Below are 15,647 nucleotides of genomic sequence, written 5' to 3'. Positions count from 1 at the left end.
GTCCTCAGCCTCCCAAAGTGCTAGGATTACAGGCATGAGCCACCTCACCCACCTAAATTTCCATTTTAAATGATGTACCAGCTCTCCCATACCAGGAAAAGGAAGTGAGTCTTACCTGCATAACCCATGTCACTAAACAACCCTTATTTACCATTCCTTTCCTACCCACCTTCCCACAATTTACCCTCCCTTGGAAGCTCAACCCACCTTTTCCTTTGTCTAGCCTCTTCACACGGTTATCACCTTTTGTTAAAATGGTATATAAGCTCCTAAATCTAACTGTCTGATTGGGATTTTCACTTCTTTTCTGTAAACCTCATATACGTATTAACCAGTCTTTTGTCATTTAATCCATATGTCTCAGCTACTGAACTAAGAGGGTAAGGGAAAGATTTTTTTTTTCTTCCCTTCTAGGATATATACCAAGAGAAATATGAAAGTTTCATTCCCTACCTAAGCAGAATTATCATCTCTAAGCAGAATTATCATCTCAAATGCCACCTATTGTCAACCATCAGAATTATGAATAGAGTCTTACTCAACACATCTTATGTGAAGGAACATCTGAATTACCCAAGTGCTGACAAAGTGATTTTTCACAGAGCTTCTTTGAGAAGTGGCTGAGGCAGGGGAAGTATAAAATTAACCGTGGACATCTTATTGTGCCAAAAAGCAAAGACAAATGGTACTATCCAAAATCCAGGAATTAGCTTAAAACAGCTTTGAGCAAGTGGGAGAGAATTTGACATCAAGAAAGAATAACAACTATAATTATTATAACACACTGACTGCATAAGATACTTATGTTCAAAATGATACTCAAAAAATGAGAAAGGAAAACTAAAGGGCCACTATCAGTGAGGTGGCAATTACATAACTGGAGGTGACAATTACACAACTATTAAGTATCCTTACTCTGAGAATCAGTAATTAAACGGAAAGAATTAAGCATTTATCATTGTTTTTTAGGAAAAGTGGTAGTAAGGGAAAGCTGGTTTTCACAGAAGATTCAAAAGAAATGTAAAAGACATGAAAGAATTAGAAAATTACCATTTTCCCACCACAATTAATCACTAATTTAAAGTTATTAGATCATTGGCCAGGTGTAGTGGCTTACACCTGTAATCCTAGCACTCTAGGAGACCAATGCCAATGGATTGCTTGAACTCCAGACCAGCCTGAGCAACAGTGAGACCTCGTCTCTATTAAAAATTGAAAAACTAGCCATGTGCCTGTGGTCCTAGCTATTGGGGAGGCTGAGGCCAGAGGATCTCTTAAGCCCAAGAGTTTGAGGTTGCCATGAGCTATGATGACTACCAAAGGTAACAAAGTGAGACTCTGTCTAAAAAAAATAATAAAATGAAATAAAAAATAATATATATATAATACGATCATCAATATATTATAAAATCATGAACGTTTAATGGGAAACAAGATATTTATAAGTTGCCACAACATTACCCCATAAAATACTTTCCTAGTTGCTGAAAACATGTCTTTACATAGTATTAATAAATCTGATTTTCACCACACGTAACGTGATTAAACTTAGGATCAGTAATAGTGGAACACTGCACTGCTAGTGGGAATGCAAACTAATACATTCCTTTTGGAAAGATGTTTGGAGATCACTTAGGGATCTAAAAATAAACCTGCCATTCGATCCTTTAATTCCTCTACTAGGTATATATCCAGAAGACCAAAAATCACTTTATAACAAAGATATTTCCACCAGAATGTTTATTGAAGCCCAATTCATAATTGCTAAGTCATGGAAAAAGCCTAAGTGCCCACTGACCCATGAGTGGATTAATAAATTGTGGTATATGTACACCATGGAATATTATGCAGCCTTAAAAAGATAGAGACTTTACCTCTTTCATGTTTGCATGGATGGAGCTGGAACATATTCTTCTGAGCAAAGTATCTCAAGAATGGAAGAAAAAGTATCTAATGTACTCAGCCCTACTATAAAACCAAGTTATAAGCACCCACACTTCCATATGAAAGCTATAACCCAACTACAGCCCAAGATGAAGGGGCAAGAAGAGAGGGAGGGGAGGGAATGGGGAGGATGGGTGGAGGGAGAGTAATTGGTGGGACCACACCTATGGTGCATTTTACACGGGTACATGTTAAATCTACTAAGTGTAGAATATAAATGTCTTAACACAATAACTAAGAAAATGCGGTGAAGGCTATGTTAACCAGTTTCAAATTGTATATAAAACCAGCACATTGTACCCCATCATTGCATTCATGTACACAGCTATGATTTAATAAAAAATAAAAATAAAATAAATTTGGGGGTGGAAGACAAAAAAACAAACAAAAAAATAGTGAAACAATCTGAGCCTCCTATGATGACTATACAATCACTTACGAAGTATTCTTACCAAAAAGGTTTCACCTGAAGCTATGAAAGCTTTATATATAATTTTCAGTTTTCTATAAATACAGGGACCAGAGCAACAAGTAACACAACACGAGGAGGAAAGAATCAGACAAATGCAGAATGTGCAACATTCTATAAGAAAATTGGCTCCAGTTCTTCAATACATCAAGGGATCGTGGCACAGGAACAGTGGTAGGTGAAAATGAAGCTTTCTAGTCTAGCCATCTTGGCAGCGTGCATTGTCCTCTGGGGGAGAACAAGGCCTGTGTACTGGCAGTCAGGGAGGAATGGGCAGACCATAAGAACGGAAGTGTGGACCGGATGATCAAGTCCTTCATGTGTCCTGCCAAAGATCCTAAACATTAGCCTGAAGGCACTGGGGAACCTGGTTCTTTTTACTTTCATAAAATGGATAAATACCTACAAATTTATCTACTTAATTGATTTTCTTTTCTTTTCTTTTTTTTTTTTTTGAGAGAGAGAGAGAGTCTCACTATGTCACCCTCCATAGAGTGCTATAGCGTCATAGCTCACAGCAACCCCAAACTCTTGGGCTTAAGCAATTCTCTTGCCTTAGCCTCCCAAGTAGCTGGGACTACAGCCTGCTGAGCTACAGATGCTGAGCCTCTAATTGATTGATTTTTAATATTTATTGGTTCTATCAAGCTCTCAAAAAATCTCAGGTTTGGGGGGGTATTTTTGTTTCTTTGTTTGCTGATTATCTCTCACCTTAACTCATTCTCAGCACCATCTACCAGAAATAAAAAGGGCTTTATTTCCCAGTCAGTAAACTTAAGTGGCCAACTCCTATCACAGGGGACCACAGCTATGGTAAAGACCAGTTGACTGTCAGTGACCTCCTTTGGGGAGCAGTCCCTTACCTTCCTCTCCTCCTGGGGTAGGCACTCCACCTATGCATTTTAATATACCCTGTACCTGCACTGCACTGACTATCCCCTTCTGTTTTTTTGTTTGTTTGTTTTTGAGACAGAGTCTCACTCTGTTGCCCTGCGGTAGAGTGTCATGGAGTCACAGCTCACAATAACCTCAAACTCTTGGGGTCAAGAGATCCTCTTGCCTCAGCCTCCCAAGTATCTGTGACTATAGGTGCTCTCCATGACACCCAGGTAATTTTTCTATTTTAAGTAGAGATGGGGTCTCATTCTTGCTCAGGATCATCTCAAACTCCTAACCTCAAGCAATCCACCTGCCTTGGCCTTCCAGAATGCAAGGATTACAGGCATAAGCCACCATGGCTGGTCCTAACTATCCCTTTTACTGTTTTCCTATTTCCTATAATAGACTTTATGGCACTCAAAGACAGAGGCTGTTTTAAAGTCTTATATTCCCAAGTGCATAGAAGTTGCTCAGTGAATTGTTGTTTCATGAATGCATAACATTTTTTTTTATTTTTATTTTTTTTGTAGAGACAGAGTTTCACTTTATTGCCCTCGGTAGAGTGACATGGCGTCACACAGCTCACAGCAACCTCCAACTCCTGGGCTTAAGTGATTCTCCTGCCTCAGCCTCCCGGGTAGCTGGGACTACAGGTGCACGCCACAACGCCCGGCTATTTTTTTGTTGCAGTTTGGCCGGGGCTGGGTTTGAACCCGCCACCCTCGGTATATGGGGCCGGCACCCTGCTCACTGAGCCACAGGCGCTGCCACAATGCATAACATTTTTATATGATTTGTAACCTCATATTAATCTGTTTTGTTTTTGTTGTTGTTACAGTTTGGCCAGGGCTGGGCTTGAACCCGCCACCATCAGTATATGGGGCCGGAGCCCTACCCACTGAGCCACAGGCACTGCTCCAATCCTGGTTTTTCCTTATTAAAAATAACTCTATTGGCAGCCCCTACCAAGGGCGTGAAGTGAGACCCTGTCTCTTAAAAAAACAAACAAAAAAAAACTCTATGATAAAGTTTTTTTCTGTAACTCTTTGTTTTTTTTATTTCCTTAAAATAAATTTCCAGAAGGAGGATATCTCTCTAGATTTAGATATACATTTAGATGTAAAAGATCATGAATCATTGTAAGGCTTCTAAAACATATTGTGAAATTATCCACCAAAAATTTCATGCAAATTTACATGCTTACAAGCAATTTATAAAAGTTTATGCAATTCTATCATTTACCTTAATTTTCCATTTATAAGTAACAAATGGTAATTATTTTAAGTCTTATTTCTTTGATTATTACAGAATCTGAGTATTATTTCATCTATTTAATAACTATTTGCATATCTCTATAAAGAGCTTTTGCTGTGCTCCCTTCGGCAGCACATATACTAAAATTGGAACAATACAGAGAAGATTAGCATGGCTCCACGCTATGATGACATGCAAATTCGTGAAGCATTCCATATTTAAAAAAAAGAAAAAAGAGCTTTTGCTTATTTTTCTTAGTTTTTTCCTACCACTTCATAGTATCTATTTATGTTATTTAAAATACTTTGTTGTATATACTGAAAACATTTTTCCTAACTTATTACTTGCATTTTAATTTGTGTATAGTAATTTTTAGCATGCAAATTGGGAGATTTGCATGTAGTCTTAATTTCCCTTTGTGTTTTTATTCTTTTGTTCTAAAATGTTTTATCTTCACAAGACTATTTATAGAGGGTTCTCCTTTTTCTCTTTAATACTTAATTCTTTAATGAATCTGGAACATGTTTGATTGTATCTTATGAGATAGGATTTTATTCTATTTTTTTTCGAAAGAAACCAAGTGTCTGAGTGCCATGATGACAGACAGTCTACAGTCAAGAACTTCGAGGTTGGTTTTCTCCACAAACATACCTGGCTTATCACTTTTTCTCAGGTCATATTTTCGTAAGTCAATTATATAACAAACTAAACAGTACAGACTAATGTACTAATAAATCTCCATGAATTATTTTGACAAAATAATGACAGGAAATCATATTTTACACTCTACATACATATGCAGGCAGCCATTTTATTAGCCATTAAACTGCTTTAATTTCTCTTTAATAATTATCACTATCTAAAGTAATATTATCATTGGACTATGCACATATTTTTTATTTTTCTTACTAGAACGTTAGCTCCATGAGGGCAGGGATTTGTGAGTCTAGCATGCAGGAATTTCAAAATAGATGTTTACTGAATGTATTATTTATTTGATCAACTTTCTAGAGATTGAACCTGTTACCAAAGAGCTGATTCTTTTTTTCCTTCTTTTTTGATACAGAGTCTTACTCTGTAGCCCATGTTGTCATCATAGCTCATAGCAACTTTGAACTCTATGGTTCAAGCATTCCTCCTGCCTTAGCTTCCCAAGTAGCTGAGACTATAGGCACACATCACCACACTGGGCTAATTTTTCTATTTTCCTTTTTTTTAAAGACGTGAGTCTCACTTTTGCTCAGGCTGTTGTGGAACTCCTGAGCTCAAGCAATCTACCCATCTTGGCCTCCCAGAGAGCTACAATTGCAGGTATCAACCACTGTGCTCTGCCAAGAGACCTGGGGTAGAGATTTTGGAGAACTGAAGGTCTTTTGTCTGCTGTTTGCCTACCCATAAGTCTAAAAATGCCTGTAGACATTTACTTCCATCACCATAAAGATGTTTGCATGTAGTGGGAAGGTATCAATATTTTTGGATATTGATTCAGTATTCACATAGCTAATTTGCCTCCAAAGCATTACCTATGAGATGCAGGAATATTATAATTAGTAACTATTGGTGCGCTACCTATTTGCAGCAAAAAGCAAAAAAGAAAGAAAAGACAACACAATATTGTCACACGTTGTAAACAACTTATGCAACCAAAAAAAAGGCATAAATGTGTTGACCAAGACAAATTATTATAAACTATCTCAAGCTTCAAATTTGTTCAGAAGTATAACTTATTTATTAAAATAAATACTTAATAACGCAATGCCAATTGGAGAAGACACCTTCATGGTAGACAGACCATTTTTCTAGAATCATGTCATGTAGGAAATAATCTTGATGTCACATGGCCTCCAAGTCCACTGCCAGGCAAGCTATCACCGAGGTCATGAGAAAAAAAGACTCTCATGCCAAATTAAGTTACTTACACCAGACAGTGTACTTAATTAACTTAAAACACATAGTGATAAGCAGGAAGACATAAATGAGGTGTATTAACATTCTTAAGATTGGATACGGGCGGCGCCTGTGGCTCAGTCAGTAGGGCGCCGGCCCCATATACCGAGGGTGGCGGGTTCAAACCCGGCCCCGGCTGAACTGCAACAAAAAATAGCCGGGCGTTGTGGCGGGCGCCTGTAGTCCCAGCTGCTCGGGAGGCTGAGGCAAGAGAATCGCTGAAGCCCAGGAGTTGGAGGTTGCTGTGAGCTGTGTGATGCCACCGCACTCTACCGAGGGCCATAAAGTGAAACTCTGTCTCTACAAAAAAAAAAAAAAAAAAAATTGGTTACGAATGACATGATTGGGCCACACTGCCTGAATCCTGGGGTCTGTATTCCTGCCACCTGCCTCTTTGCTCCTCCATCGCCTTCGCTGCTCATGGTGTGTTTACAAGAACCAGAACTCAGGTTCAAGCAAAGGAGCCTGTATATGGAAGGTTACCTAAGCCACTTGCTCTATTAGAAAGATGGAAAGACAGCTACACGTGGCCACAGGTGCTTCAAATATATGTAATGCCTCCTGATTATTAGATATCTCTTGAACTTTCCAGCTCTTTTAACATGCAGCTACATTTAACATGTACATGCTTTACTTACTAACCACTTATCGCTATGTGACGTGTCTTAGCTCATTCATCCTATTTGTTTTCTTTTCTTCTATAACAGATCTAAATGTTCTCAATTTCGATGCAGCAAGGGTGCATTACAAATCTCTAACACTATTCTCTACTAGATCTGCTGCTGTCTTACAAACCTTTATAACTCTTCCTGAATTTCAACTTGGCATCAAAGTCCTTCAGAAAGTTTGGCCTTGATTTTTGGTTTTTATTTATTTCTCCATGCAATGAATAGCTCTGATTCTTACTATTTTTAAGGTAATAATAAAAGGAAAAGGTTGTTTACTCATCTACATTTTTCTCTCACTTCTATGATCTGTGTTTTCTCCACTCACTTAGATTTGTACTAAAACTCCTTTACTTGGGAAAAAATAATAAACTCCTTTACTTGGAAGGTAGTTTTTTTATTTCCCCTTGCTCTTCTTAATTTGTTAAAAAAAAAAAAAAAGAGGAAAAGGAAACTGTCAAAGTAGGCTCTCTTTGGCTGTGTTTATTTGAAGGTCTCAGCCTCAGGCATATCATTAGGTCCAACAAGTGTTTTCACTCACCTTTCTTTTCCCTCTCTGGAGATTTTTTTTGGACAGAACCTGTCACAAAATTTCTGAATTTCCACAATAGGCATCCACAAGATAACACTGCCTTTCTTTCCTTCTCTGGGACTCTTAACAGATATACTAGAGGCCCAGGACCATTCTGTTTTAGCACTGAAAATCCTAAGCCCCAAGAAATCCCTCAATAAGAGAGCCAGGAGAGGCTTGGAAGAGGAGGTAATATTTGGAACCAGGTTTGAAAATGAGTGGAGTAAATAAATGAACTGGAGCAGCAGGGGTGACACACTCCAGGGTGTGGACTGTGTAAGTGGATGCTAAAGAGAGTGGGTCTGCCAGTTTGACTGGGTCAACTGGCAGAGGACTGGGAGATAAGGCTGGAAAATTAGGTTGGGACGAGATTATAGAAGGTCTTAAATGCCAGGCTAAGCAATTGGGACTTCATTACATCAGAATTGGGATTTGTTAAAGAACTCTGACCTTGTAACTGACATAGTGAAAGATGCCTCTGGAAATCTTTCAGGTAAAGGATCTGTAGGAGAGGACAGGGAGTCAAAGCCCCAGCTCCAGTTAGTTCCCTATGATACTCCAGTAATCCAAGTGTGGGAGACAGACACTTACACAAAGGTGTTGGCCTAGAAATAAAACAAAAGTGATAGAATTAGGAGATTACATGACAATCGCTGCCAAAGCTCAGCAATTGATAATGTGGAGAAAGAGAAAATGAGTTAGCTGACACCAGGACGATTAGAGAGATGAACTGAGTTTTCTCAGAGCAGTCCAGAACAAAGAAGATGAGGAAGTGGGAGAAATGGGGTCTGGGGGTAAGTCAAGTGAGTGAGATAGCACAAAGTGTGTGTGCTGGGTGGTAGGATGCTTCCCTGCATCTCTCAGACATCTTTAGAAAGTCAGTAGTTACATTCACCAATCTTAGTTGTGATTTTGTTATGAAAACCAACGTGAAGGCAGAGGAACAAGAGAGCAGGTAAGGACTCTGTGGCTGGAGGCTAAAGGGGTCCCCCATGCCCCGTTTCTCCCACTTCCTCATCCTCTTTGCAACTGTAAGCCCTTAATGAGTTCACAGAAGTCTTAGGGAAGGGCTGGATTGTCACAGAGCTGTCAGAATTTGAGTCACTTTAGCTAGATACTGAGAGGTGAGAGTGACATTGAGCTAGGTTTTATTTAAACACCCAAAGGAACAAGAAACAGTAAAGGAGAACAACTGATGAAATAATAGGGGAAATGGGCGGCGCCTGTGGCTCAGCGGGTAGGGCGCCGGTCCCATATGCCGGAGGTGGCGGGTTCAAACCCAGCCCCGGCCAAATTAAAAAAAAAAAAAAAGAAAAGAAATAATAGGGGAAGTGTCAGAAGGAGATGAAGAAGGAAGGCTGTGATCTCCCAAGGCAGGGGTGGATCCTGGCAAATGTTTGGATGGGGTTATGGTTAAGGAAGCTACTTTCTAAAAGATGTCAATTTTCTTGATGAAAATAGATGGTCAAATCATTGCTGGGGAGAGGTGGACTCTGAGAGAGGACCCTTGGCAATTTGGAAGTTGCGAGTGTATAGGTAGTCACTGAAGCTCTAGGTGTGGATGAGGTCACCCAGGCAGAAGATACATGAGTTAGAAAACTAGGGGGGGTGCAGATGGAACACTTTAACCATCTCTGAATCTTTTTTATTTTTTGGTACACTTCATCAGCTGCCTAAATTATTTCATATTTACTACATTTCTTCTTTTCTGGCTAAGACTAAGAAATAATTACTATCAGAACATTTACATTAAGAACATTGATTCTTTTTTCTTCAGTCAAATTAAAAGGGATCATTTACTTATTATAATGTATATGCCAGTTTGTACGATTACTCAAAAGATAATGATGTCTTTTATCGATGGCTTTGAGATCATTTCTATTTTTATACACTGAAGTAGTTAGTGCTCTTGAGCACATTTTGGGCAAATGCCAAGTTGGCGGATTAGGCTTAACAGCTCTAATTAGGTTTCCTGAATTTGATTAGTGCTGGGGATTAGCTTCTCATTTGATAGTGTATCTTACAAGCTTTCTTAGCTCAAAACTGTGTTTTCCTGGCTATTTTATCGTATATATTATGTAAGCCACCATTACACTTTCCAACAGGCCACTCTCCATTCATGATTTGTTGCTAGTGTTTTTTCCCAGTAAGATTTCCTGAATACTAAAAGGAAAGTGTTAAGAGCTATATCAAATGCTACTTTCTGGGTCATCAAAGCTGTCTGTTACTGTTTATTGGTTTCATTGCATTGTCCTCCTAATGTGCCAGAAAGTATTGATGCAGTTTATGTTTAAACTTCTTGATTATCCGTTTTAAATGTGAGCTATAATTATTTTTTCAGGGTGATAATTACACAGACTGTATTAATAAAATGTTTTAGCGGATTTCACTTCTTGAAAATTTAATCTCATTGCTTCTTTGGCACAAGTACTCATTTTTTACTTGTGTAACTGATATTTAAAACGGACATCACACAAGCCTTCAGTGGCAAGACTAATCTTATTTACATTCCAATTAGAGTGTAATTGATAATTATACTATGGAGTTTCTTTGAATATTGTAAGAATTAGAAAATATAAGAAATGGGGCAGCGCCTGTGGCTCAGTGGGTAGGGCGCCAGCCCCATGTACCGAGGGTGGTGGGTTCAAAGCGGCCCCAGCCAAACTGCAACAAAAAAATAGCCGGGCGTTGTGGCGGGCGCCTGTAGTCCCAGCTACTCGGGAGGCTGAGGCAGGAGAATCACCTAAGCCCAGGAGTTGGAGGTTGCTGTGAGCTGTGTGACGCCATGGCACTCTACCGAGGGTGATAAAGTGAGACTCTGTCTCTACAAAAAAAAAAAAAGAAAGAAAGAAAGAAAATATAAGAAATAGAAAAAAATAGAAAAACTTTGAATACCAGAGAAAAATAAATCAGAGTTGGAGGAAATGTGAATCTATGTTCCCTTTCAGAGGAAAGGATTTCCTTGTAGTCATCTACTTCATTATATCAACCACCAAAAAACTCTTCATCTAAATATTGTGTAGTTTCAATTCAAAAAATATCTTTCATTGCCTATAATCTAGTTATAGAATGAAAGAAAGCCAAAGTCATTATTATCAGAAGAATGGAAAAATCCTTTCATTGTAAAGTATTAACAGTAGTCCTCTGATTTATTTCAATCCTTATCACTTTTTTAGTAACAATACATTTTATAGGCATAATTTATAAATATGAACAATATATAACATTGCTTATGCCATTTTATTAGTATTTTTCAAATAGCTATTTCAAATTTGTGTTTCATATGCAGCATAATTTGTTCTGTATTATAATGTTCTGCTGTACTAATGTGCCATCATTTATTTAAGCAGTCCCCACATCTTGATCATTCTGGAGATACTTGGCTTTCTAATAGAATACACTTAGAAATATCCTTGGACTTTTTTCCTTTCTTTTGTATTATCTTCTCGAAGCATACATCAAAAGTAAATTTATCAACTTAAGAAGACTGTTCCAGGGCTCGGCGCCTGTAGCTCAGCAGCGAGGGCGCTGGCCACATACACCAGGGATGATGGGTTCTCGCCCAGCCCAGGCCAGCTAAACAACAATGACAACTGCAACTAAAAATAGCCGGGCCTTGTGGTGGGCTCCTGTAGTCCCAGCTACTTGGGAGGCTGAGGCAAGAGAATCACTTAAGCCCAAGAGTTGGAGATTGCTGTGAGCTGTGATGCCACAGCACTCTACGGAGGGCAACATAGTGAGACTCCGTCTCAAAAAAAAATAAAAGTACTGTAAAAGGGATCTGCTTCCCCAAAGTCCTCACTACATTAAAGTTTATTATTTATTTGGTATTTTTTCGTTGTTTACAGTATTACTTCTTAAATCATCAGCAAGGCTGAAAATTTTCCATTGGTCAAATATTTATCAATAAGTATAAATTTCTCTCAACTAATAGGCACAGTATAGGTGTATATGGCACACCTCCTGGGTGAGAGACACAATTACAACTTGAACATTACCTAACAAACACAATCAATGTAACCTAATCATCTGTAGGTTACATCTGTAACCTAATTAGCTGTAGCACACCTGATTGAAAATATAGTCTTCCCTAAAGGGACGCTAAATTTATTTAATTTTATTTTATTATTTTCTTTTACTCAGCACTGCATTCTTGCCTGTGGGGACGCTAAATTAAAAAAAGGGGTTGGCAGGTCCAGTGTCTCACACTTGTAATCCTAGCACTCTGGGCAGCCAGGGTGGGTAGATTGCCTGAGCTCAGAAGTTGGAAACCAGCCTGAGCAAGAGCAAGACCCCATCTCTACTAAAAATAGAAAAATTACCCAGGAGTAGTAGTACATGCTGGGTGCCTGTAGTCCCAGCCACCCAGGAGGCTGAGGCAAGGGGAGCACCTGAGCCAAAAAGTCTGAGGTTACTGGGAACTATGATGATGTCTTGCCACTCTACCCAGGGCGACAGGGTCCATGGCTTAGTAAATTGCCAAAAATTCACTGGGTCTTGTAAATAAGCAATATTGTCTATAGGCAGCCTAAGAAAGTGGTTAAGAGCATCCTTGAAGACTTCTAGCAAATATGTATAATGTTCACTTCACCTAAAATGTCTTCTTCATTGCCTATAGAAAAAATTTCGATCCTCTTTAATTTCCGTTTTGTAAGTCGCCCTCATCTGATCTTTCAAACCAAAGCAGTGTATTTCTCCTCTCTGAAAACTTCCTCCTCTGTTTTCACCTCCTGGGGGGGAAGTTAAAATATTTCCACCTGCCATTATCCTCTTATTGAATAACAAGCACTTTCACAGAGACTAGCGCTCTGCTTAGCACATAGGACAGATGTGATATTGTTTTCTTTCTGAAATAAATGATGACTTGACCGATTCATGTTTACATACCAAGGCCTCATCTCTGAATCTGTCTTAAAAAGTGAAGTGATGGGCGGCATCTGTGGCTCAAAGTGGTAGGGCGCCGGTCCCATATGCCGAAGGTGGCGGGTTCAAACCCAGCCCTGGCCAAAACCCCAAAAAAAAAAAAAAGTGAAGTGACAGGCTTGGCGCCTATAGTTCAAGCGGCTAGGGCGCCAGCCACATACACTGGAGCTGGCCAATTCGAATCCAGCTAGCCTGCCAAACAGCAATGACAACTACAACCAAAAAATACCCGGGCGCTGTGGCAGGTGCCTGTAGTCCCAGCTACTTGGGAGGCTGAGGCAAGAGAATTGCTTAAGCCCAAGAGTTGGAGTTTGCTGTGAGCTGTAACGCCATAGCACTCTACCTATCAAGGGCGACAGCTTGAGACTGTGTCTCAAAAAAAAAGAAAAAGTAAAGTGACAAATCTAGGAAATTGCCAGATAACAGTATTTTAAATTGAATGAGTCTTGCTTTCCTAACAGGCTAATCTCAAATTCCTGACCTCAAGCAATCCTCCCACACTGGCGTCCCAATGTGCTGGAATTATAGACATGAGCCACCAAGCCCAAACAATTATATGCTATTATGGTCTTATAATCAATCTCACTTCTCTCTGACAATTTTTAAAAATCATCTCTTTGTCTTTAGAGCACTGCAGTTTTGCTCTTACAGATCTAGACAATTCATTTTACTTTTCATGCTTGGAAACACTGGGCACTGGGCTTTCTGAATCTGAGAATCAATATCTCTTGATTCAGAAAAACACTCGATCATCATCTATTTTATTGCCTATTCCTATAATCTTTTTCTTTCCTTTTTCTAGAACGCTAATCGAATTACGTTAGAAATCTGACTTTGTCCTCAATTCCTCTGAATCTCTCTGTACAGTGGGCCCTTGTTTCTGTGGTTTTTCTTTTCATGATTTCATTTACTTGTAGTATAATACAGTAAGATATTTTGAGGAAGACCACATTAACATAGTTTTTATTAAGGTATATTATTATAATTATTCTATTTTATTATTTGTTGTTCACTGTGCCTAATTTATAAACTAAATTAGCTATGTACATATAGGAAAAAAATAGTGCTATATATAGGGTTCAGTACAATCAGTGGTTTTAGGCATACACAGGAGGTCCCAGAATGTACCCTTCTAGGACAGGCATCCTCAAACTTTTTAAACAGGGGGTCAATTCACTGTCCCTCAGACCGTTGGAGGGCTGGACTACAGTTTAAAAAAAAAAAACTATGAACAAATTCCTATGCACACTGCACATATCTTATTTTGAAGTAAAAAACAAAACGGGAACAAATACAATTCACACGGCTTCATGTGGCCCACGGGCCACAGTCTGAGGATGCCTGTTCTAGGATAAGGGGGACTACTGCATTTTCCATCTCTTTGTCTGTCTGAGCTTCATTTTGGATAAATTCATCAAACATCTCCTCCAGTTCACTAATCCTTTCTTCGGCTTTGTCTAATTTGAGTTTCGAATTTGGGGCACTATGTTTCTCATTTCTAGGGCTCTATTTGTTTGTTTTTTTTTCAAATCTGCTTATATTTTTTTCTAGTCCATTGCTCATGTTGTCAAGCCTCTGATTTCTTTAAACATGTTAACCATGGTATTTTACATGCTACGTAGTATAAGCCTAATATTTGACATCTTGAGTGTACTTCTGAATTTTCTTTTTTCTGGTTCATAATTATATTGACTTTATTTTAATATACCTTGTGATTTTATTTTTATTGTAAGCTTTATCTGAGGAAATTATTTGAAACCTGGTTTGAAGTTGTATTCCTCCCAAAAGGATATAGGTTTATTTCTATGTCACCAGAGGGCACTATTAACCTGGAACAACTTAAATTCTGTTTCCTTTTTTTGCTTTTTCTTCATGTATACATTAATGCATTTATGGGGTACAATGTGCTGATTTCATATAGAATTAGGAATGCTTACATCACACTGGTTAATATATACCTCATCTCATTTACTTAATTATTGTGGTAAGACATTTATACTCTATACTTTATGAAACCAATTTACAATCACTCACACTTTCACATGAAGAATAGATCACAACTATGGCCCAGGATAAAGGAGGGAGGAGGGGTAAGGGGAGGAGAAGGGGCAGGTTAAATTCAGTTTCCTATATCTTTTTTTAGACCACATTGATAAGGTTACCAAATGAAATACAGGATATCCCATTAAATTTAAATTTCAGATAAACAAGTAATTTTTACTACAATATATGTATTTGGGACATATTTATACTAGACATTTGTTCATTTTTTTTCTAAAGTTCAAGTTTAACTAGGAATTCTCTATTTTTATTTGATAAACCTGGTAACCCAATATAATTGCTTGAATTTGGCTTTTAACCTACATGAAAACTTGCTAGAGTTATGAATCCTCAGGACATTCTTTTTTTTCATTCTCCCAGGACAAAGGTTGAAAAAGGCATATTTTTCAATGTCTTTTTCTTTTTCTTTTTTTTAGAGGCAGAGTCTCGCTTTGTTGCCCTTGGTAGAGTGCTGGGGCATCATAACTCACAGCAACCTCCAGCTCTTGGGCTTAGGTGATTCTCTTGCCTCAGCCTCCTGAGTAGCTGGGACTACAGGCGCCTGCCACAACACGCAGCTATTTTTTGTTGCAGTTTGGCCGGGGCCGGGTTTGAACCCGCCACCCTTGATATATGGGGCCGGCGCCCTACTCACTGAGCCACAGGCGCCACCCTCAATGTCTTTTTCTTTAAGGTAGATTCATTTTTTTGCTCATTTTCTGCTGAGAATGTTGTCCATTAAAATGAGGGCGACATAGAGTTTGTCTCAAAAAGAAAAAAGAGGGTGGTGCCTGTGGCTCAGTCGGTAAGGCGCAGGCCCCATATACCGAGGGTCACGGGTTCAACCCGGCCTCGGCTGAACTGCAACCAAAAAAATAGCTGGGCGTTGTGGCAGGCGCCTGTAGTCCCAGCTATTCGGGAGGCTGAGGCAAGAGAATCGCTTAAGCCCAGGAGG

At 38.9% G+C, this 15,647-nt stretch overlaps 1 non-coding gene across 1 annotated transcript; it reads left to right on the top strand.

Moving 5' to 3' along the window:
* Positions 1–4,662: 4,662 nt before the first annotated feature.
* LOC128586936 (U6 spliceosomal RNA) lies at positions 4,663–4,768 on the top strand. Its single transcript, XR_008380391.1, has one exon. It is a non-coding gene; the product is annotated as a U6 spliceosomal RNA (small nuclear RNA).
* The last annotated feature ends 10,879 nt before the right edge of the window (positions 4,769–15,647 follow it).

The sequence above is a fragment of the Nycticebus coucang genome, chromosome 5, assembly GCF_027406575.1.
Source record: "Nycticebus coucang isolate mNycCou1 chromosome 5, mNycCou1.pri, whole genome shotgun sequence".
Lineage (NCBI taxonomy): Eukaryota > Metazoa > Chordata > Mammalia > Primates > Lorisidae > Nycticebus > Nycticebus coucang.
Note: the sequence above shows the minus strand (reverse complement) of the source record. Positions and strands in the feature narration are given on the sequence as shown.